The sequence below is a fragment of the Leptonychotes weddellii genome, chromosome 10 (assembly GCF_054177405.1).
Source record: "Leptonychotes weddellii isolate Sample4059 chromosome 10, ASM5417740v2, whole genome shotgun sequence".
In the NCBI taxonomy this organism is placed as follows: domain Eukaryota; kingdom Metazoa; phylum Chordata; class Mammalia; order Carnivora; family Phocidae; genus Leptonychotes; species Leptonychotes weddellii.
Window position 1 is genome coordinate 50,609,894 of NC_138378.1, and position 25,026 is coordinate 50,634,919.

General features: G+C 40.4%; 1 long non-coding RNA gene across 1 annotated transcript in view; it reads right to left on the reverse strand.

Annotated features, from left to right (window-relative positions):
- LOC115941314 (uncharacterized) overlaps positions 1–25,026 on the reverse strand; it is a 72,621-nt gene that overhangs the window by 42,015 nt on the left and 5,580 nt on the right. The window contains exons 2-3 of the long non-coding RNA XR_014149229.1: positions 2,905–3,159; positions 1,339–1,563 (exon numbers count right to left, since the gene is read on the reverse strand). This is a non-coding gene — a long non-coding RNA (uncharacterized LOC115941314). The remainder of the gene's footprint in view (positions 1–1,338; positions 1,564–2,904; positions 3,160–25,026) is intronic.

Consider the following 25,026-nt stretch of genomic DNA (forward strand, 5'->3'; position numbering starts at 1 on the left):
CTCACCTGCTGTACGCACCAGCTGCTAAAGTAAAAGACCACCTCTGCCTTCAAGGAGTTCAAAGATAGTAGGAGGAATGTGACAGTGACCAATAATTATAATATTATAAAGAGTGCTATAGTAGAGTCTTAAGAATGATGGAACAGCGACCCATCCCCCAATCCCCACCCTAATTCCCTTTGGAATTATATTGTGCCAATGACTGTGACCACAATGCCTGAAGTTAAAACAGACACAGTTGTCAACTGGTTGATTTGGTCAGTGCTGACACACAGGCTGGGCTGAAGTCAGGCCCAAATTGCTGAAATTACACCGAGCAACGTGTTCACTTTACTTTGTAGGGAGCAGGCACCACTCAGCACAAGTGGTTATTTTAACCTGCAGAAGAAAGACATGGGTTTTGCAGGGGCTGAGAAGAGGGTAAGAGAGGGGAGGCTGGACAAGGGGGTTGTTAAGTGCCATGTGACCTCTTGAAGGAAGAGTGGTTTTTAAAAGCTCGTCTTTCAAAGAAATGGCACTACAAGTGGCTGACCTCAAAATCTGTCCCAATTCTCTGGGTTATGGCTCTCTAAGTGCTTGTGTTTTACTTAACATTTATATGGGAATGAACTTGTAAGTTTCCTGAGAGGTGAAGAGATTCATCGCTATATGATGTCTCATTTAATATATTATGGTTGATGGCATATGTAATTTGTCCGAGCTCTCTGTTCATTTAATCAGTGGCCGGGGTGGGTGGCTATGTCAACATCTTGCCAAACAAACGACTAAAAGATGAAAACACTGAACCAGTGAGCTGGGTGGTGGTAGTGGTGTTTGTTTATATGCATGGCTGAAATAATAGGCTGCTTTTTGAGTCAATGACTCATTGTTTTGGAGGTGGACACAATCTAGGAAGGCCAGGGAGGGCAGCTGGAGCACAGTTACGCTCTCATTTTTTGGAAGGGAGTGATGGCAATGCAGGGCCAACAAGCTGGGGAGAAAGTGAAGGGATCTGGAGACAGGTGGAAATACCTGATACTCAGAGTAAATGGTGTATAAAGTTCTCTTTTTTTTTTTTTTGTCAAGATAATCATCTTTTACATGAGTAAATTGAACATAATAAAAAAAAAGATGCAGAAAGTTCTCTTAATGGAGCTATAGGGTTTACTTTTTAACAGTGCCTTTCAGTTCCTTTTCCTCCCAAAACCTACAATAAGAAATACATTTTCTATAATAATCCAATTATAACACATGCACATAAATGAGGCAAGTTTCATCAAACATTATGGCACTGTAAGCCCTGATGCTTCCCATTCTATTTTCTTCCATTTCACTAAAGGAAAGAATGTGATGACTTACTCATGGGTTGGTACTCATGATTTGAAGACCACAGATTTAAAATCTCAAAGTTGGCGATCTGTGGTACCACAGAGGATTCCAAGGATGATAGAGAAGTTGTGCTTGCACATTGCTGTTCTCGGTCAGAACCCATGAGACTGAATGAGTGATACTTTTTCTCCAGGCTTTTATTGGTGTTCATCAGAAGGTGTAAGGGTAGAAATGGTCATCCAGGGACCACCTCACCTGTGGGGAGAAACAAACAGATATTATGTTTCTCTGAAGGAAGCCCGGAGGTAGATTTGCAATGCTTGGAATTTAAATACTTCTGAAATAAATTTAAGAAACAAAGTTCAAAATCCATATACAGCTTAGATAAAATTCTTCTCTCTGAACCTTTTTATACATCCTTTTCTTCCTTGCGTATTTCAGGAAAAGTAGCCAAGCGTCAGATGGAGATCTATGGAAATGCGAACTAGGTTCTAGTAATAAAATGCATGTGTTATGTCTTTATTTTCTACGACACAATCAAAGAGACTTATTTTGCAATGAGTCAAGGGGGCTGCAAAGAACAAGGGCAGCCAAGGCAAAATCTTAAAGTGCTGACTTCTAGCTGATAAAGCTTATTTTATTGATGCCTCACAGGGGACAGCTAAAGAGCATGGAGCTTGATGCCTGCAGGCTTGGGTTTGAAGTTTGTGGTTTACATCCTAGCTCTGTAGTTTATGAGCCTTGTCATAGGTTGGTTTCCCTCGAAAGCAGACACCAATACCAGGGTTTGAGTGCAATACTTTCTGTGGCAAGGGAGTGAACTAGGGAAGGCAGCCAATATATAGTACATTTTCCCTCGGGGTGTTTTTTTTTGGTAGTAAAATGTACCTAACATGAAATCTACCATTTTAAGCCTTTTTGAGTGTACAATTCAGTGGTGCTAAGTGCATTCACATTGTTATGCAACCATCACTGCTGTTCATTTCCACAACTCGTTCTATGTCCTAACAAGAAGCTCTGTGCCTATTAAACAATAATTACCCCACCCTTCCCACCCCAGCCCCGCTCTTCTACTCTCTGTCTCTATGGTTTTGACTGTCCTAGGTTCCTCATGTAAGTGGAATTATACAGTATTTGTCCCTTTGTGCTTGATTTATTTCACTTAACGTAATATCTGCAGTGTTCATCCAAGTTGTAGCATGTGTGAGAATCTCCTTCCATTTTAAGGAAGAATAATATTCCATTGTATGCATATGCCACATTTTGTTCATCCATTTGTCCGGCACAGGATATGTCCTAGCTGGAACAATGCTGCTATGAATATGGGTGCACTGATATCTTTTTGAGCATCTGCTTTCCCAGAAGTGGGACTGCTGCATCACACGGTAATTATATGCCTAACGTACTGAGGAGACACCTTACTGCTTTCCACAGTGGCTGCCCCATTTTAACATTCCCACCAGTCATGCACAGGCCTTCCTATTTCTCTGTATCCTTGCCAACACTTGCTCTTTTCTTTTTTCTTTTCATTCTTTAAAATCAATACAGAGTGTTTTGATTAGCAGTTAACAGTGGGGGCACTGGGGTTCAATTTACCTGGGGCCTCTGGGAGGCAGTATGGAGCACACTTCGGAGTTGGCCCCAGCTGGAAGCTGCAGTATTCATGCGGGACTCCTGTCCTGTTGGCTGAGGGCCGCATGGGCTGGCCCTCAGGCACAGGGCCTGCAGTAGAAGGCCTGGCGGTGCATGGGAGAGCCTGGCTGGGATGATGGGAACGTGAAGGGTCCTGACAGTGCCTCCTGAAGCCTCTGTCCAGGTCAATAAGCTTCCTTTGACACTAGGTTTCCTCATCTGTAGCACAGGGGTGAAAACACCACATTCCTATCATATGATGGCTATGAAAATATTTGTGGGGGCTTTGTAAACACGTGGGAAGTAATCTGCTTCTGTGGAGGCCTTCTGTGGGGGTTGATAAATTTCTGAGGCTGCCAGCAACTACGGGAAACTATAGATAGTCCCCCTCGAATCTGAAATGGAAGCAAACCACTGTGGCCCTTCACTGGACCAAGAATTCAGTGCAGTTGTCCTATGCCAGTTCTGTGGTCTGGGTGGCTAAAGCTAGTTTTCCCATTAAGTCAGCATGGCAAATACAACATGTTGTTCATTCATTGATTCATTCATTCAGTTCATTCAACATGTTGCTTGCGTACCTTTCATGTGCCACACGCTGTGCTTACTCCTGGCCCTCATGTGGTTTATCATCTAGGAGGGAGGAAAGGCATTGTCTTCATAATTATCTGTAATTTAGGGTGGTCATATATCTCCATTTGCTTGGGACACTCCTGGTTTACTGCTGTGGCCTGGCATACAGGTATCTTCCTTTCACTCTTGAATAACTAGGTTTGCATAGGAAAGTGTGTGGCCCCTCTACCTATATATCATCAGCAAGTCATCTTATTAACAAACTCTAGAAAGGGTTGCCACATGTCTCCAAACATACCAGTGCTTATGTAGCAATTCTTTCATTCATTTATTCAGCATGCTTACTGCATGTTTCCTATATGCCAGGTGCTATCGGAGATAGGGGATCTGGGAAGGCTAAGGAGGTGAGAGCTGAGGAAGAGCAATGAGGAAGAGGCAGCCATGCCAAGATCTGGGGAAGCACGTTCTGAGTGGGGCAGTAGAGAGTACAAAGGCCCTGAAATGAAAGTGCAGAGAGGTCAGTGTGGCTAGAGCATAGTGACCAAGGGGGAGAGTGGCCAAAAAGGGGTCAGAGAGTGATCAGGGGCCAGATGAACCCTGAAGGTCATCTTAAGCAGCTTTTTTTATGCTTGCAATGGAAAGTTATTGGAGGGCTTCATACCGAGCCCTTTCTGACTGCTGATGGAGAATTGACTGTAGGGGTGAGGGTGGACACAGAGAGATCTGTTAGGAGCTGATATAGTTGTCCAGGTGACAGATGGCAGATAGACCAGAATAGTAGCAATATTGTTTCGTTTTAGTTCAAACAGTAGATTTTTTTATTAGCCCAAATACTGACTTTTCATCTTCCCAGCCCAATCTCCAATGTGGAGGCCACAAAATTAGTTTTCTGGTGTTAGTCGGAGTCTCTACTTAACCAAGAAGTGTCAAGGAGGGTCAGGGAAAATCCAACAGAAGGTTCTTTTTCATAGAATCAAAAGCAGAGTGTCTGAGGCACAAAGAGCAGTGGAATATCATGGGTGACATCAATCTTGGCTTCAGATATCTGACACTGTTTCCCATGCCTCCTTTTGCAATAAAATGGTAAACTGTAGTCTGAATTAACAGCATAGTTAGGTGGATTCATTGCTGCTTGGACCACTCTACTGGAGAGTGTTGATTTATGGCTCTGTGATATCCCAGAGGGGTTTGCTGCAGGTCTGTCCTAGTCAACACTCTCCTCAGGGACTTGAGAGAAGGTGCGAAAGTTTGTTTATTCTTTTTGCAAATGCCATAAGCCAGGAAAGATGAGTCATGATTGGAGGACAGAGTTGCTATTCAAAGAGTCCCAGAAATTCATATCCTCCCTTTGTGCCTCCCTGTTCGTGAAATCTCTTAGTAGGTATCCAGGTGCATAAGAATCAACCAGAATGCTGTTTTAAATGCTGCTGTCTAGATTCCACTCCTAGGACACGGGGTAAGGCAGGAATATGTGCTTTTAACAAGTGCCCATAGGATTCTGAGGTAGGGGTTCTGGAGTCCACACTTTGTGTAACCCTGCTTCATATCACAGCATTATCATGCTAGGTTTGTAATTACTTGTCCCTGTGTCCAGTTCCCCACTAGGCTGTGAGCTCCTTTAGTTATCTCTCTCTCCCTAGTGCCTACTATAATACCTATACACAATGGAGAGTTAATCAACGGTTGTTGAAAGATCAGGCTGGAATATTGTACTGAAACCAACAATACTACATTTTATGGAGACAGAAGTAAAGATCATTTAAGATAAAAAAAAAAAAAGCCTCAGTTGCATAAATACAATATGGGGAATTCTTGGCTTGGAAACCATTCCTGTGGAAAAGAACCAGGGTTTTGGCTCAACACCAAATGCTGTTAAATAATGGGAGGGGTTTGCCTCGGGAGGTTGAGAGTTCTCTATCTCTAAAGATGATCAAGCAGAGAATATGATAAATTCAGGGATCATATGTCATGCAAGAACAACAGGACTTTCAGTTTAAGCAGTTATTATTTCTAGTTATTATTTCTAGTCAGAATGGGGCCATAGACTTCCAGCTGGCCTTTCGCTTCAGATTCCTCCTTTATGGAACATGTATGAGGCCCTATTTATTGTCTCCCCAGCATCCATCCCTCTCTTCTTCCATATTTACAGATTCCTAATTTTGTTGGGGATTCACCCTTCCTCATTTCCTAGGGGTATTTAATAATTGGGTAAAGCCAGTCATGGTGGTCCCATTTTCCTCATCAAGAGATGTAAGAGAAAGACTTTGGAGAATGGTTCCCTCTTTCCTGAGCGGAATAGCAAGAAGGGATTGTCTCTTCTTCCTCTGGATGTTATTGTATATGGTTGCGAACCACAGTAACTAACCCCTTTCTTAAGGGGAGCTACAATGGGTACAGTGTTAATGTCCTGAGAATGGGAGAGCAACAGCAGGCTGGAAGGCTGCTGAAATAACCAACCCTGGAGCAACCCAACTTTCCAGGCATCTTATAAATGAGACAACAAATTTCCTTGTTGACAGGCCATATTGAGGTTGGTTTTCTATGGCTTGCACACCAGGCATCCCAACAGATACACAAAACATCCTACTATATACACTATTGCCAGATTAGTCTTTATAAAAGGCAATTTTGATCATGCCACACCTGATCAAAAGCCTTCGTTTTTTTCTCAATTTTATAAATGAAAAATAAACTCTTCAAGATCAAGTCTTGCTTTACAAAGTAATTTGTTTCCTATCCTCCAATCAAATTTAACTTCCTGATGTTTTGTCCACATAGCCTGCAGTTTACTGCTCCAGCACAGGGTTCCCATCCTGCAATCCACTTCCCTTCCACCCATCCTTGCTTGTTGAAGTGTTATCTCCAACGCACCTTGCCAAAGCCTAACCTTTTCATGACAACCTTTTATGGTTGACATTTCTTTCTTTCTTCCTTCCTTTTTTTTGAACACTCCCCTAATGCTTTTGGGTACCTGTCTCTTGGCCCTCACTGTCTTCTATCATGTTTACCTTGTATACCTTACTCCTTCCTATTAGGCTGTGTGTCTTGGTAGTGGAGGTGACATCTTATTCATCTTGACAGATCTAGCAGCTCCCAAGGTGGTGGTACACAGGGTGGATGGTTAAAACCGTTTGTTCAAACTCTGTAGGTGGGATATGAAAAATCCTTCTCAACTCTAAAGTTCTGTGGGTTTTGTACTGTGAGCTTTCTACTTGTTGAGAACCTAACTTTGTCTTAATTATCAAAAACAGAGAATCATTGTCACCCCTAAGTTGGAATGTGAAATGATTCCAATTGAGTTTGAATTCATTGGGAGAACAATTCTTGCATGCTGGGTTCATTATATTGTATGCATAGATAATTAGACAAAGAATTTGAAATTCCTAGGCTTCAGTTTCCCATTTCTAAACTGGGGATGACGATAGCTAGCTTATAGGATTGTTGTGGGGGCAAAGTGAAATAGGTTGTGTAGCAGTCCTTCCTGATTGTTCCTTCACATCCACTCCTCTTCCTCCTGGTTTAGCTGCTAATCTTTTGCCTTTAGGAGGCCAGGACTATCCCCAGGCTAACTGGCTAGTCCCAATCCTATTGCTGCTGGTGGGTGTAGGCTTGGAAGTGAATGGTGGCTGATGTGATATGAGGGAATATCTGCTTGGGATATTGTTGGAGAGGTTTCCTCGTTCATGGAAGAGTCAATCTCTTCTTCTGTTGTCCTCTTGAGAACAAGTTAGTCATGACTAACTGGCATCTATTATACACCAGCTCTATGTGAGCCATGTTATGTACTTTATCTAATTTAATCCTCACTACAGCCCCATAAATTGGGGTTATGATCTCAGTATTAGTACAGTAATAATCTCATGTATATCCAAGGGTTGGAGGATGGCAAAGAGGGAGGATGGTTTTGATGTCACTGAGTCCCTGAATTGGCCAACTTGGAGTTATCCTACTTTAGGACTTCTATGATTCAAGGTAGTATACCTTCTTTATTGTTTATGCCATATAGAGTCGAGTTTTCTATTATTGCAGTTGAAAGCAACTTTATTGCTACAGTGCCTAGCACATGGTATGTACTCACATACAAATGTAAATTATACTCCATTTAGTTCTTTCTTATAATTCCTAGATGAGAATATCTGAGAAAACTAGAAAGGATGATACTTAACTAAATTAAAATAGACTTGGATAAAACAACTTTCATAAATTGACAATTCTTTTTTTTCTTTTTGCAGAGCTTGCTGACTATGAATTAAAAAGTCAGTCAGAGACAACAGACAAAATAGGTGATAAATGCAGCCCATATGGTGCTGTAAGAGATATCAGGAAAATCAAGAGAAAATACAAAGAACCATGAAGTATAACTTCACACCAATACTATATACTGAAAACTGATGTCTTGTTAAAACACCAGCATGTTTTATTTTCACAGAACATAGCAAAAATAGAAAAATTATAAAACCAGAACAAGAAAAATAAATGGAGGCTACTCTTGGAATTGAAGACGGGTGATTACTGAATGTTAACAAACTAGGTTTTATTTTTTATTTGTTTGTTTTGTTTTGTTTTAAAATCAGTTGACAACCTTTGAATAAAAGGGGTTGCCAAACTATCTCTGAAGAAATCCCTAGGGTCAGTAGAGGAGAACTCTCCTCCTCTTCAGCTTCTTGGCAAACAGAAAATAAAAGCCAATATGATAGCATTGCTAAGCAAATCTACTGACTTTGGAATCATGCTGCAATAATCATATCCCAAATGTCTGAAAGGCTATCTTTTCATTACGAAGGACCCTGAAAGTTGCTTACAAGGTGGTTCTAAGCAGGTTTTTCCACAACACAAGCTTCCCTCCCCCTTTTGGCCTTAAATGAGTCCTGGAGGCTGCCCTCCTTCATCTGTACCATGTAACATGTGGGCATTACAATTCACTAATTTATCCTAAGGACTTGAAAATGGAAAGCCATGAGTCCTGTGGTCCTCTCTGTGGGGAAAATGATGCCCATTTCTGATTCTTTAGCTAAACACCAACAGATAATGCCTGAAGGATCCAAGAGGACCAGCAAAGGATCCTCTGTGTTTTGTATAACCTATGATGGAAATTTTATTTTGAGCAGTTCCTGGTTTAAGCCTGGGGGCAGAGGTCCAGGGGCAGGTCATTTAACTGATCTTAGGCAAGCTCTCCTTACCTGTAAATGAGGATAACCCTATCCTGACTGCCTTGGGGCACTAGCAGGCATAATACAGACAAGATGCTCTTTGGACTTGCTCAGGAGTATGGGCCACTCTCCATATCCTTCCTTCCTCCTAGACACACTTGGCCCTGGGGGAGGAACTGGTATCCCAGGTACCCATCTTTAAAGGGTTGGGAACCTTTGAGAATCCTAAGGAGAAAAGCTTTTCTCTTGTACCAAGACTATTTGTAGCTGGTGTGAGGGAAGTGTTTTGATCTGAGATTCCCCAAAACATAGGAGAAGAACAATAGACCCAGTCTTGGTTCCTTTGGTACCAGGCCATGTCTCTGTTCTAACATTTACCATGCCATGAGTGTTGAAAAGAGCTTAGGCTTTGGAGGTATGCCAATCTGTGCTTGAATTCTGATACTTACTAACTGGGTAATTTTAGATGACTTGCCTACCCTCTCTCAGCCTTGATTTTCTCAAGTCTAATACTGAGATCATAACCCCAATTTATGGGGCTGTGGTGAGGATTAAAAGAGATAAAGTACATAACATGGCTCACATAGAGCTGGTGTATAATATGCCAGAGAAATGAATGAATATTATTCCTTCCATGTTAACCATATTACCTTTGACTTGGTTGTACAAAATCCGCAGAGCCGGATGACAAGGCCTTTAAGAACAGGAGCTATAGCTTACTCATCTTTCTATTCCTTGCATCTACCCTTGTACTTGACTCACAAGTGTTGCATAAGAAATACTTTTTGAACGAATGAAGGAAAAAGGTTCACAAATCTGAAACTTCCAGTCTTCCAAATGCAGACAGTTGCTGGTTTTATTTTGTTTTGTTTTTGCTTTTTGTTGCTGTTGTTTTTAGCAGATGTATAGACTCCCTTTCAGTTTTTTCATTCAAGCTGCAATTTGAAATGATATGCCATCTTCAAACAACATAATAACCATACAGTGAAGTGAAATGTCTGTACTATGGTCTTGGCCTACCTATATATTTATTGTTTCTCTATCAGCCAGGAGAGGCAAAGTTGTGTTGTGGTCACACACACCTCAGTAACATATCACATTTACTTCTCACTTGTGCTACATGTCCAGCAAAGGTCAGTGGTGGAGGTGTGGATGACATAGACTCCACCAGGGCACACACAGGGAGAGGAACATGGTGAATGGTGCAGTGCCTCTTAGAGCTTCTTCTTGAAAGGTTCATATCACTTTCCCTCACATTTAAATGGGCAACACAAATTGCATGGCCATGCAATGCTTCCTTGAGCCCAGAAGGAAGAAATATAGCAGCATTTAGTGAATGGAACTAGTAAGTCCACAGTTCAGGAAAGCAGAAGTCACAGATGCAAAATGAAGAGTTTTAACACAGAATTGGGGCTTTTACAATCACTGGAAGAGCTAGAAGAGCAGACAGAGAAGCCACTCTCAAAGGTCCCAGACTGCAGCTCTGCATCCAGAGCTTCTCAGGAGCTCACCTGAAAGCTGCTAAGAGTCTCAAGGAACTCCAGAAAGTTCCTTCCAACCTTCTTGGCCTGCAGCAACTTAAGAAGCTGCCACCTACGAGGTCCACTGCCTACACTTTTAGGCATGCGATATTCACCTGGACGCTTCTGTGAATCTCACACCAGCTGGCTGCCTACAACTTCCTCCTGAGAAAAGCTCCTTCACCTCCAGTTCCTCTCATTGGCAAGACTCCACCTGCAGCATACAGGCAGGGCAAAGAGCCCTGGGAAATCAGCATTCCACATCTCCCCTGCAACCTAGAGACTGTACGAGAGGTGGTAGTGACACCATGTCAACATCCCACAATGAGGTGCAATTTTAGTACCTCATCCGGTCAGCTGCTTCAATTTGAAGCCTGTCACCTGAGGACTGTCACCCTTGAGGTGATCTAAGGGATACAGGGGCAGAGTTAGGGGCTAAAGGAGGGTGTGGATCCAACACAGCAGTGTGATACCTCTGAGAAAATTACTGCTAGGCAGGACTACTCCAGGATAATCCCAGGGAGCTACAGCCAGGTCACTTGTGTGTGACATTCCTCTACTTCAATTCCCATGCCCCACCCCTGCCTTATGCCGGGGGAAGTGTGCCTCAAGAATACAAACAAGGTGGAGGCACCTGGCTGGCTCAGTCAGTTAAGTGTCAGATTCTTGATTTTGGCTCAGGTCATGATCTCAGGGTGGTGAGATCAAGCCCTGAGTCAGGCTCCACACTGTCCTTGGAGCCTGCTTAAGATTCTCTCTCTTCCTCTCCGTCTGCCCCTCCCTGGCTCCAGCTTGTGTGTGCGCTCTCTCTCTCTCTCTCTGAAAAAAAAAAAAGAATACAGAGAAGGAGAACAACAAGGTGAACTGAGCAGGGGCTCTGAGCTGGGGTAGGAGAATGGGGGCAATAGAGGCCTAGATCCTTAGTCCCTGCTCCGCCACCAACTAGCTGTATGTCTCGAAGCAAGTCCCTTCCATGATATCAACTTTGTTTCCCCCATGTTGAATTTAAAGTGCCTTTCTTATCAGCTGTATATAGTTGGGTCATGACTTTTTATCCACTTTGTCAATCTGTCTTGATTGGTGCATTTAGATTATTTACATTTAAACTAATCATTGACACGTTAGCACTTAAGTCTGCCATTTTATTATTTGTTTTCTATTTTTTTCCCCTCTGGTTCTTATTCCTTTGTTTTTCCTTTCTTTCTTTCCTGTGATCACTTGAACTTTTAATGGATTCCATGTTTGACCACTTGAACTTTTTACAGATCCATGTTGATTTGGTTTTACTGCATTTTTGAGTGTATCTCTTTGTATTGTTTTCATAGTGGTCACTGTGGTTATTATGATAGACTACTGTACCAACATTTACCCACTTCAAGTGAAGTGTGGAAACCTTACTCCCTTTTAGACTCCTTTACCTTCCCCACTTTTAAATATCATTGTCTTGAGCATCAAATATTATTTTTGTTTCAATCATCAAATATGATTTATAACTGTTAAGGAGGATAGTCTATTGCACATAGCCATATTTCTGTGGTTTCCATTGTTCCTTACCCCCTCCTGATGCTCCAGGATTCCTTCTTTTATCATTTTGTTTGCAGAACTTCCTTTACTCAATCTTAAAGTGTAGGTGTGCTAGCGACAGATTCTCTTAGTTTTCCTTTGTCTTTATTTCCTCTTTCTTACTAAACTTACTGAAGGATAGTTTTGCCAGATATGAGATTTATGATTGATAGCTCTTCCTTTTCAGCACTTGGAAAATGTTGTGGCACTCCCTTCTGGCTGCCATGGTTTCCAATGCAAAATTCAAACTGGTGCTCCCCTATTAGTAATGCGCCATTTCTCTCTAGCTGATTTCAAGATTTTTTAATTTGTCTTTATTTTTCAGCAATTAAATTATAAAGTGTCTTGGCATGGATTTCTTTAGATTTATCCTATTTTGAGATGTCTCAGCTTCTTGAATCTGTAGGTTAATGTCTTTCATCAAATTTGGGAAATTTTCAGCTATTAATCTTTTGAACATTCTTTCCCCCATTCACTTTCTCTTTTCCTTCTGGGGGGGTCCAGTGATACAAATGTTGGATATTTTGTTATTGCTCCACATCCCCCTGAGGCTCTTTCATATATTTTTTTCTTCAGTGTTCTCTCTCTGTTGTTCATATTGGATGAATTCTATTGATTGGTCCTTAAGTTCACTGATTCTATCTGCTGTCCTCTCCACTCTACTTTTTTTTTTTTTTTAAGATTTTATTCATTCATTTGAGAGAGAGAGACAGAGATAGAGAGTCACCTCTTTGGATTTATCATGGGTACTGTAGAAGTATACTTGTAGTATACTCCAGTATACTTGTAGAAGGTGTACTCCCAGTGACAGTTACATTTTCTGAGCATTTGCAGTAATACTTTTGTGCTTGGTTTGGCCAGTGCTTCTAGGTCTCCCCCTGGTCCCTGCTGGGACTGTCTGGGGGGAGAAGTGTCTCAGCGTGAATGATGGGAATATTAGGCCCATGGGGACAAAGAGGCTTCCTGGGCCAGGCTGCTTTTGGTGCTCAGGATTGCATAGCTGGTAAGTGGCAGGACCAGGAGGGAGCCTAAGCAGTCCAGCTTTAGGACGTGGGTTCTCAGCCACTCTGCTATATAGCTTCTCTTCATGGGAATATTTTATTTAACCACCAACCACTATGGATAGTTAGGCTATTTATGTTTCTCATTCAGATTAGCAACACTGTTATTAGCAACCTGTGATTAAAACTTGTGTAAATGTTTGTATAAATCTCTGATAATTTCCTTAGCACAAATTTCTAGAAGTGTAACTGTTGAATTGACTATTTTGAAGGTCTTTGTTACTCATGTTCCAAAATGCTTTTCATGAGAATGAGAGCATGAGAATGCCCTTATCATTCACCCTCTGAGCTGAAAAGGCACAACCTGTGATTTCTATAGTTTCCCTAAATTACCAAGAGAATGCTCTCAATAACTAATTCTAGAAGAAGTAAAACCCTCATCTTTCTAGCACACTTCATTCATTCAATAAACATCTCAGTGCCAGTCACTAGGGATATAAGAATAAATGAATAAAGGCATGTAAACAAATGGATATACTAGAGTGTTTACATCAGTTAAGGGTTTACCTGTGTCACTCTCTATGCAGATATATTGTCTTACCTGTTAGGTAGATATTATTATTCCTGCTTCCCAGATGAGGAAACATGGTCTTCATGGAAGCATGAAGAATCTAATTTGCCCAACTGCCCACCGGAAAGAAGCAATATAGAAAACTCCATGTATCTGACTCCCACACTCTGTGCTCTTAACCACTGCCCCCTAGTGCCTCCCAGGGGCAGTGGACATAGTGATGGAAGCAGAGGCAGAGGACACCATTTAACAATATCTGGAGGCCTGGAATGATCTGGCAGCTTTGGGTCTAAAATGGGGATGTGGAGGGTGGAGTGACAGTAACACTGAGGGGAACTGAGGGCAGGGGCATGTGGGTCAGGCCACCAGGACATACTGTGTCCTAGACCAGTAGTGGGAAAGGGGTCAGTCTACTGCTATCACTTGGAAGCCTATTTTATCTGAACTACAGCTTACAAAATTGCATTCTATTATGTTTGTGTGTGAACATAGGTATTACAGGAGGAAAGCCATGTTTGTGTGAGTTGTATGGTAGGCCAGGTGAGAAGCTGCTTTGAGTTTCCACACTTCTACTTTCCTTCCTTATAAGGTGATGTTTCATTTTGAAGTAGGGTGACCAACTCAGTCTGGTTTGCCTGGTTGTTCTGCTTTTAGGACTAAAAGTCTTGCATCCTGGGAAACTTCTCAGTTCTGGGCTATTTGGAGGATGACCATTTTGGGGGTCAGGGAACAGAGCAGCCAGTTTCCAAGGCCTGTGGGTCTGGGTTGTAACCAAGAAGAAAGGGGTTAGTCTCAATTCAGTCAAATTTGAATTGAATGAGAGTGGGCGTGGGTAGAGTTTGACTTTGAAATCCCATTATTAAGCTTCCTGAGGGCAGGACTGGGTCTGTCTGTCCTGTGCAGTCTCAGCAGTGCTTGGCATAATGCTTGGCACAGAAGAGCTGCCTAACGAATGTGAGGATGAGAAGAAAAAAGAGATCATTGCATTCCAGTTGATGCTGATTTTTGACAGCTGCTTAACCATCTGCTTGTTGGGTCTAGTGAGTCCCAGCAAAGGCTTTTCAGTTTTCAGTGGCTGTTGTGGAGCCTCAAGTGATCCCCTCCTTCACCCAGAGTTCTACAAAGGTATAATGTGTCTTGCAGTAGACTAAGGGAGTCAAGTACCAAGTCAAAAGAAAAACACATTTTTGGCCAGGAAACTGAGTCTCAGTCTGGTCCCCTTATGGTAGATGGGAACACACACATTTTGTCCTGAATTAAGCTCTGGGAGAGATTTGCAGCATTTATTAAAAATGTGTGAGGCATGACTGGATCCAGTGTGGTTGCTCACAGGCACCAGGGCTGTCCCAGCTGACAAGCTAAGGAAGGAAGAAGGATCATTTAGCATGATGGCAGTGTTTGTTTCTGGGCCCCTCCTCGACCTTCACATCTTGGCTGAGCTGCATTTTTGCTTTCAGGCTGGAGCCACACAGACCTGTGGCACCCCCAAAGCAGCTCTTACCCTTTCTGTGCTCTAAAAACAGAGAAGAAGAAAGTGTATGGATGTCTCTGAATGGAACTTGAATAACATTCCAGCCTAGAATGGGGAAGGGACCAGACCAGCCATGTGGTGCTGCTGCTCTGGGATCAGAAAAAAATGGGGAAGACATAAATCTTATTTAACCATTTAAGACACAGAAGTGATTGATATTTACATTATTTTTAAACTTTCATATCGTACTGAAAATAAAACATTAGATTATTAATTCTTGCTTCTCCATTCACTGGTAACTTTAGGGTTTGTGGATGAATGAATATTCAGACCCCTATTCCTGGTCATTTATATGCAGAAATACCTGGGGAAAGCCTGACAATGTGCTGCTCCATTACTTGGCCAATGTGAACAGTAAGGAGCTGCGGGAGTGGAAAAGCAGTTAGCTTTTCTTTATTTTGCCACACTTGGATTTCCCAGGAAAGCATGGACTGGTAGAAAAATGTGAATGGGTTTATTTTATGTACCATTTTTATAAGGCTGTTTATGTGGGCTGTTCATAAAAATCCTTCCAACCAAGACATACTGTGTGGGGCTGAGCTGCCAGTAATCCCTCAGTCTTCCTTTTCTCCCTCTATTTTAGTAGAACCCCTGATTTATGTCTGGCTATACAGCTGCTCAAAAAAAGAGATTCATTTCCCAGCCTCCTTTGCAGCTGGGGATGGCCATGTGACCAGGTTCTGGCCAATGGGATGTGAGTGGAGATAGTGTGAGCATTTTGCAGGGAGTCCCACTGGCCCACCCTCTTTCCAAGGGCTGAATTGGTGGTGAGTCACCATGGACCCTAGCAGTGGGGGCAATGCACTAGAGATGGCAGAACAACAAGGTAGAAGGAGGCTGTGTCCCTGATGCCTTTGCAGAGCAGAACTATCATATCAATTCAGATTTATTTAGGCCGCTGGTATTTGGGGTCTCAGTCACATACTGCTGGAACTTCACCTCAACTAATAGACTGTGTGAAGCCATAGGTTCTAAGTGAAACTTTGTGCACCTCAGTCTCCTCTTTTTGTGTATTTTCTCCCCTTGGTGGTGCTACTTCCCCTTAGATAACCAAGGCTCTCACATTATATCTATCCCCCACTCCTTAAAAACTAGTCTCAGGAAAGAATCTTATAAATGGATTATTATTGACATTTATATAATTTATGACAGTCCAAAGTACTATATGGGTTAGTACCTAGATACAGGTTTTACGGAAGGATTGGTTTATGCAAATTAGGCCTAAAAGAAATTGCTCCATTTGGCACAAAATACTTTTTTTGAGATGTAGAAAAGGATGTGTTAAAACAGAAAGCCAAGTAGGGATGAGCAAAAGCAGAGCAGCAGCTGCTCCAAGGAGAAGGCCCTTCATGTTCAGTATTGCTTGATCAATCAACAAGTGGTCAACAAAGAGGCATGTGCATTATTTGAGGTTCTGGGATATAGTGGTGAATAGAGCAAATAAAGTGACTTGTCAAACTTCTGTTCAGTTGGTGTGAGGGGTAGACAGACAATAAATAAATAAATACATAAATTAGAAAACATCCTGTAGGGCTATTTTATACATCAAGGAAGCCCTTTCTGAGAAGGTGACATGTAAAGCTGAAGCCTGAATGACAAGGAGGAGCCAGTCATGTGAAGATCTGAGGGAAGAGCATTCCAGGCTATGGGATTCCCAGTGCACAGGCCCTAAGGTGAGATCCGGTTTGAAGCATTATGTGTGAGAGAGAGAATATGTATGCAAGGGAGCCAATGTGGCTGGAAAGGATATTGGAGGAAGACAGGAAGCTGATCACATAGAGCTTTGTGTTTCTGGTGAAGGAGGATTGTGCCCTAAGCATAACAGGATGACATTTACAGCAGTAGTTAGATGTCAACCTGTCATAAGGTACATCTCTCTCTTCTGCCATCTATTTTTTTCCTTATTGACACACACTTCAGGTTGCAGAGCACCTTCCAGACTTGAGTGGAAGTCTCTGTAATTGCATTTCTTTAAAAATGTATGATTCTTAGGTCAAACAGAAAAGGTCTAAAGGTGGAATTAAAGTATCATTCCTGGCTGAGTGATGTCCTTTTAGAAACCCAAAATAACAATGGCTACAGCAATTACAGAAGTTTATTGTCATCTAAGATGAAAAAAGTCTGGACATGGCATGTCCAAGGCTGGCATGAGAGTTTCACTAAGTCCTCAGAAACCAGGCTCCCTCCAGATCAACAGTCTACTATTTCCAAAGTTTGACTTGCATCCTCATGGTCTAGAAAGGCTGCTAAAATTCCAGTGATCACATCTTTATTCCAGGTAACAGCTAGGAAAGAGTGAAGAAGGGGATGTCCATTCCTTTTAAAGAGATCTCGAAATTTTTTCTTTATCACTATATTTTGCAAGTTTAATTACAACATATCGTGGTGTGGGTCTGCTTTTGTTGATTTTGTTGGGAGTTCTCTGTGCCTCCCGGATCTAGATATCTGTTTTCTTCCCCAGATTGGGAAGTTTTCAGCTATTATTTCTTCAAATACATTTTCTGCCCAAGTGTCCATCAGTTGATGAATGGATAAAGAAGATGTCACACACACACACACATACACACACACACACAGAATGGAATATTATTTAGACAGAAAAAAGAATGAAATCTTACCATTTACAATGACATGATGGAGTTAGAGAGTATTATGCTAAATGAAATAAGTCAGTCAGAGAAATACAAATATATGATTTCACTCATATGTGGAATTTAAGAAACAAAACAAACAAGCAAAGGGGAAAAATAAGAGAGAGAGACAAGCCAAGAAAAAGACTCTTAGCCACAGAGAACAAACTGATGGTTACCAGAGGGAAGGTGGGTCAGGGTTGGGTGAAATAGGTGATGGGGATTAAGGAGTACACTTGTGATGAGCACAGGGTGATGGATGGAAGTGCTGAGTTAGTATATTGTACACCTGAAACTAATATAACACTGTATGTTAACTAATTGAAATTAAAATTAAAACTTTAAAAAAATAAAATTAACATAAATAGGAAAAAATAAAGAGATCTTGAAATTGGCATAAAAATTTTGTTTACATTTCATTTGCCAATATTTAATCACATAGCTACATGTAGCTTCAAGGGAGTCTGGGGAAAAATAGTCTTTCAGATGGGTGGTAATGTCCCCTAGTGAAAATCCAGGTTCCATTACTAAAGAAGGAGAGGAAGATTTTCAGAAAGCAGCTAGCTGTTTCTGCTACAGGGTCTTCCTTTGCATCCTTTAAAAATCACTGCAGGGGCGCTCAGGTGGCTCAGTCATTGGGTGTCCTACTCTTGGTTTCAGCTCATGTCATGTTCTCATGGGTCGTGAAAGTAAGCCCCACCTCCAGCTCCATGCTCAGTGAGGAGTCTGCTTGAAGATTCTCTCCCTCTTTCCCTCCCCAACTCGCGTGCTCTCTCTCGCAAATGGATAAATAAATCTTTTTTAAAAAAAATCACTGCATTATATTTAGTTGTAAGGTCACATTGGGCAGGCCAGGAGACACTGTTGTTCTGAAAGTTACCAACCTTGACTTTCAATGGACTGGAGAAAACTAACACCAGAGATACAGAGACTAATAGCAGCATGTGTTTATTGAAGGTCCACTATGTGATCAATAAACTGTACTAGGCATATGTCCACTCAATGCAAACCAACCAGCAGACACTCAGAAATGTTGAAATTCATGAAAAAATGGGTGCTAAAAAGGTGATTTGCACTCTCCCTTACAGAGATGAGACTTGACTACAGAGTCAGATATACAAACAATAATGACAATCCAATAGTCTGAATGTTAGAACAGAAGTAAGAACAAAGGGGTCTGGGGCAGAGGTCATAGAAGAAGGGATTACCAATCCTGCCTGGGACAACTGGTAAGAACCTTCCTCAATTTCCTAAACTTGAAATGTGAAAAGAAGCTCAGTCCAGCTGTTCTTAATCAGGGCTGGGACTTGTCAAGTGTGATGAGTAGCCCGCCCAGACAGAACTAAACTGGGGAGATGGTTTTCTTAACTTAGTTTAAGCCACTTCTGGCATCACACTTTGATCGCAGTTGTCCATCAAAGTGAACTTGGCACAGAAACATGTCTGTCGACAACTCAGTCAGAGCAGAATGCATCATCTTCAATGGAGAATTTTATAAAGACCACATAATTGCTTGGTTCAGACTGTCTGACCCCACTCAATGGCAGAAGAACTTCATACAGTTTCAATTAACTCCACAAAATTTTATAAAAATTTGTATATTTATTCCACAAATATCTGCTCTGGGCCAGTCACTGTGTAAGTCAACCAAGGAGATCCCTGAACTTAGCTTATGTTATAGACTGGAAGACTCACAGCTGAACAGTCCATGATACAAACATGTGAAAAGTGCTGTGGAGAGGGAAATCCCGTTCCCAGGGTTGCGCAACCAAGGCACACCTACCCAGTCTAGGGTCAGGAGTAGATATAGCTTGGACAAATGGCCCATTTGAAGACCTATTTTTTTTTAAAAATTGTGGTAAGAACAATTAATGTAAGCTCTACCCTCTTAAAAATTTTTTGAGGGTACAATACAGTTTTGTTAAATATAGGAATGATGTTGTACAGCAGACCTCTAGAATTTATTCATCTTGCATAACTGAAACTTAAACCTGTTGATCATCAACTCCCCATTTCCCTCTCCTACCTGAGCCCCTGGCAACCACCATTTTATTCTCTGCTTCTATGAGTTTGACTACTTTAGATACCTCACATAAGCAGAATCATGCTGTATCTTGTCCTTCCGTGACTAGCTTACTTCACTTAGCACAATATCCTCAAGGTTTATCCATTTTGTATCAGATGATCAGATTTCCTTTTCTTTTTCCTTAAAGGTTGAATAGCACCCATTGTGCATATATATATATATATATATATATATAGTATGTTTTACTTGTTCTTTCATCCATCTGTGCACATTTAAGTTGTTTCCACATCTTGGCTATTGTGAATAAGGCTGCAGTGAACACAGAAGTGCCAATATCTCTTCAAGATTCCTGATTTCAATTCTCTTGGATAAACACTCAGATGTGGGACTGCTGGATCATATAGCATTTCTATTTTTAATTTTTTGGGAAACCTTTATACTGTTTTCCATAGTGGCTACACCATCTCACATCCTCACCAAAAACACACAAGGGTTCCAATTTCTCTACATCCTCATGAACACTTATCTTCTGTTGTTGTTGTTTTTTATAATAGCCATCCTAAATGGTGTTTGAAGATTAATGGTGTTGAGCATCTTTTCATAGACCTGTTGGCCATTTGTAGGTCTTCTTTGGAGAAATGTCTATTTAAATCCTTTGCTCACTTAAAAAACTGGTTTATTTGATTGTTTTGCTATTAAGATGTAGGAGTTCCTTATTCTGGATATTAACCCTTTATCAGATACATGGTTCACACATATTTTCTCCCATTCTCTAGGTTGTTTTTTCACTGTTAATTATTCATTTTTCTGTGCAGAAACTTTTTAGTCTGATGCAGTCCCACTTGTCTATTTTTGCTCTTTTTGCCAGTGCCTTTGGAGTCATATCCAAGAAATCATTGCCAAGACCAATGTCATGAAGTTTTGCTCCTCTTCTAGGAGTTTTACAGTTTCAGGTCTGATGTGTAAGTCTTTAACCCATTTTGAATTCTATTTTTTAAAAATCAATTTCATCGAGGAATAACATATACAATTAATGTGCCAATTTTAAGTGAACAGCTCAATGAATTCTGACAACTCATTGTAACTACTGTCATACCAAGATGTAGAATATGGCAGTCACCCCTAAAAGTCAGTCTTGTGAGCCTTTGCTGTCCTAACTGCACACCCCCAGTTGTAGATACCCACTGATCTGTTTCTATTACCATAAATTAGATTTATGTTTTCTAGAATTAATATAAATGGAATAATATATAATATATTCTTTTATGTCTAGCCTCTTTCTCCCAGCATGATGTTTTGAGATTCATCAATGTTGTTACATGTATTAGTTCATTCCCCTTTACTGCTGAGTAGTATTCCATTATATGGATATTCCACATTTTGTTCATTCATCTATGGATGGGCATTTGGGTTGTTTCTAGTTGTGGGCTATTATGTGTAAAGCTGCTATGAGTATTCATGTACATGCCTTTGTTTTTGGATACATATTTTTATTTTTCACGGGTAAATACCTAGAGTGCAACTGCTAGGTCTTAGGGTAAGTGCAGTGCATATTTATCTGTATAAGAAATTGCCAAACTATTTTACAAGATGGTTATGCCATTTTACACTCCCGCCATAAATGTGTCACAGTTCCAATTGTTGCATCTATTAGTTATCTATTGATGCATAAAAAGTTACTACAAATGTAGAGGGTTAAAACAACACATACTTATTATCACACAGTTGATGCCAGTCAGGAATTTTGGCAGCATTTAGCTGGGTCCTTTGGTTCAGGGTCTCTCATGAGGCTGCAATCATGGTGTTGCTAGGGCTGTGGTTCACCAGAGGCTCAATTGGGTAAGGATCCATTTCCAGGTTTATGTGGTTGTTGGCAGGATTCATTTCCTTGTGGGCTGTCAGGCTTCAGCAACTGTTGGATGTTGGCCAGTGGCCACACTCAATTCTTTGACCCATGGGCCTCTTCATGTGGCAGCTTACTTCGTCAAATATAGCAAGGGAGGTAGCCATTAGAGATGGTCGGCGAGGAAGATAGAAGCTATAATCTTATGTACTGTAAACACACAAGTGACATCCCATCACTTTTGCCATGTTCTATTGGCTCACCCACATAGGTCTCACCCACATTCAAAGGGAGGTGATTACACTGGGCATGAACATCAGGAAGCAGGGATCATGGGGGCCATGTTAGAGCCTGTCTGCCACACTCCACATCCTCGTCAACATTTGGTATTATTAACCTTTTTTATTTTAGCCTTTCTAGTGGATGTGTACTGCTATATTGTTGTGATATTAATTTACATTTCCCTGATACTGGTATGTTGAACATCTTTTCATAAGCTTACTTGCCATTTGTATATCTTTTATTAAGATTTATTTATTTATTTGAGGAGGAAGGGGCAGAGGGAGAGGGAGAGAGAGAGTCTTAAGCAGACTCCACACTGAGTACAGAGCCCAGTGTGGGGCTCAGTCTCACAACCCTGAGATCACAACCTGAGCCAAAACCAAGAGTCAGATGCTTAACCGATTGTGCCACCCAGGCACTCCTGTATATCTTTTTTGATAAAATGTATATTCATAATTTTGGTCCCACCCTTTAAAATTGAATTTTTTAAAAAATTTATTTATTTGAGAGAGAGAGCACAAGCAGGGGGAGGACAGCAGAGGGAGAGGGAGAAGCAGGCTCCCCACTGATCAGGAAGCCCGATATGGGGCTCAATCCCAAGACCCTGGGATCATAACCTGAGCTGAAGGCAGACGCTTAACCAACTGAGCCACCCAGGTGCCCCTAAAATTGAATTCTTTTTATTTTATTTCTGAATGTAGGAGTCTTTATTTATTTTGAATATAAAAGTCCTTTGTCAGATAAAGGTTCCATTGAGATTTTATCATTATCTATGGTTTGCTTATTTATTTTTTTTAGTGGTGACTTTTGATGAAACGTTTTAGATTTTGATTAAGTGTAATGTATAATTTTTCCCTTTTATGGTTATTGACTTCTGTGTCCTGTCTATGAAATCACTGTCTTCTCCCTAATGAGTAAGAGATGCTCCAATATTTTCTTCCAAAAGCTCTATGGTTTTACTTTTTATATTTCGGTCTGAGATACATCATGAGTTTTATTTTGAGTCTATATGTTTATGCTGGGAGGAAGGTAATGAGCTTCTTTTTCACACACACCCCAAATATGAATATCCAGTTGTTCCAATACTATATGTTGGAAAAACTCTTTTTCTTATTGAATTACCCTGGCTCTTTTGTTAAATATCCATTGATAAGTGGGTCTCTATCTAATCATTTTTTGGCCCTATTGGTCTATATAGCTATTCTTGCACCAATACCCAATTGTCTTGATCACTGTAAACTTTATGGTAAGTCTTTAAATCGGGTAATATAAGTACTCTAACTTTGGTATTCTTTTTCAAAATTCTTGGGATAATCTAGATTCTTTGCATTTCCATATACATTTCAGAATTATCTAATTTTTACAAAAGAAGTCTGTTGAGAATTTGATTGGGATTGTATTGAATCTATAGATCAATTTGAGAATTGCCATCTTAATAATATTGAGTCTTTTTTCCCATGGATATGGTACAACTATCCATTTATTTAGGTGTTCTTTAATTTCTGTCAGCAACATTTTATAGTGTACACTGTATATTTCTTTGACATATTTGGCTTAAATTTATCCCTAACTATGTCTGTTTTCTGGTGATACTCTAAATAGTCTTGTTTTAAAATTTCAATTTCCAATTGTTTGTTGCTACTATATGGAAATACAATTCACTTTGTTTATTGATTTGTAAATTTCATCCTGTGCCTTTGCTAAAATCAGTTATTCAGTTCTAATAGCTTTGTTTTTTTCTAGTGATTTTCTTTGTATACAAATATGTTGTCTCCAAAAAATGAGAGTTATATTTCTTCCTTTCCAGTCTATATACCTTTTGTATCTTTTTTGCTTTGCCTTTTTACATTGACTATGACCTCCTGTACGATGTTGAATAAAAGCAGTGAACAAGGATACAGCATACTCTTTATCCATCAATACTCTCAAGATAGTATTAGTTGTTTTAAGTTTTTCATAGATGCATTTTATAAGGTTTAGGAAATTCTCTTCTATTTCTTGTTTGCTGAGAGATTTTTCATAGGTGTGTTTTCAATTTTGTCAAATGATTTTCCTAAATCTATTTGGTCTTTATTAATTTTTAGTTTGTTGATATAGTGAGTTACATTAATGGATTTTCTAATCTTAAATGAAACGTGCATTCCTGGGATAAACCAAATTGGTCATGATGTGTTATTATTTTTATATATTGCTGGAATTGATTTTCTAAGATTCCTTAAGGATTTTTGAATCCATGTTCATGAATGATGTTGGTCTGCAATTTTCTTTTCTGGTAATGCCTTTGTCTGGTTTTGGTATCAGGGTAATGCTGGCCCCATGTATAAGTTGGGAAGTGTTTCCTCCTCTAATTTCTGAAAACAACTGGGTAGAATTGGGGCATTTCTTCCTTAAGTGTTTCAGAAAACTTGCCAGTGAAGTCATCTGTGCCTATAATTTTCTTTGTGCAAACACCGCAATTATGCAATTGCAATTTCTTAAATACATATTCTTTAGTTGTCTGTTTCTTCTGGAGACAGTTCTGATATTTGTATTTTTCAAGAAATTTGTCCATTTTATTTACCTTGTTTGAATTTATTGGCATAAAATTGCTCATATATGCCCTTATCTTTTTTAAAAAAAGGCTTTATTGAGCTATAATTAACATGCAGTAACTGTGCACATTTAAGTGTACAGTTTTTAAAGTTTTGACATATGTATACCCCTGTGATCTCTGGAGTTCTCTCTTCATACAAGTCTCTCTTCTCTGGCATTCTGTCCTGTAATCTCCAGCTGCTTTCATCTCCCTGGACCATCAGCTCAGCTCTGTGTCCTCCATTCAGTGAGTCACCAGGCTCCACCTGTGCTCTCCATCCCTGCACCAGGGCCTGTAGATGAGGCAGTTATTGGGTTCACCCCATTTGTTTCCTGTCAGTCAGGGAAGCACTGTCCTTTGTTGCCTGCTATCTAATGCCTTGAAGACCACTGTTTCACATATTTTATCCAACTTTTCATGTTTCATGCAGGAAGATATGTCCAGTGTAGTTTTGAATCTCTTACTGAGTACTAACATGTCTAGTATTTTTAAATCTTCTTTAGTATTAAAGGTTTTTAAGTAAAATGAGTCCTTTACCTTTTTGAAATGTTCCCTTTCATCCTTGGTTGTGTGCCTTATTCAGAAGTCTGCTTTGTTTGACATTAATAGAATCACTCCAAATTTCTTATAATTAGTGTTTGCAGTGTATATCTTTTTCCATCCTTTAACTTCTGACCCTCTCCATCTCCACGTATGTGTGCACACGCATGTGTGCCTGTGTTTTATTTTGGAAGATAGCTCTTGCTTTTCTATTCAGTTTCATAATTTTGATTTTAATTGGAATATTTAGACTAGTCTTTTCCAATAGACCTTTTTCTGATGTGCAA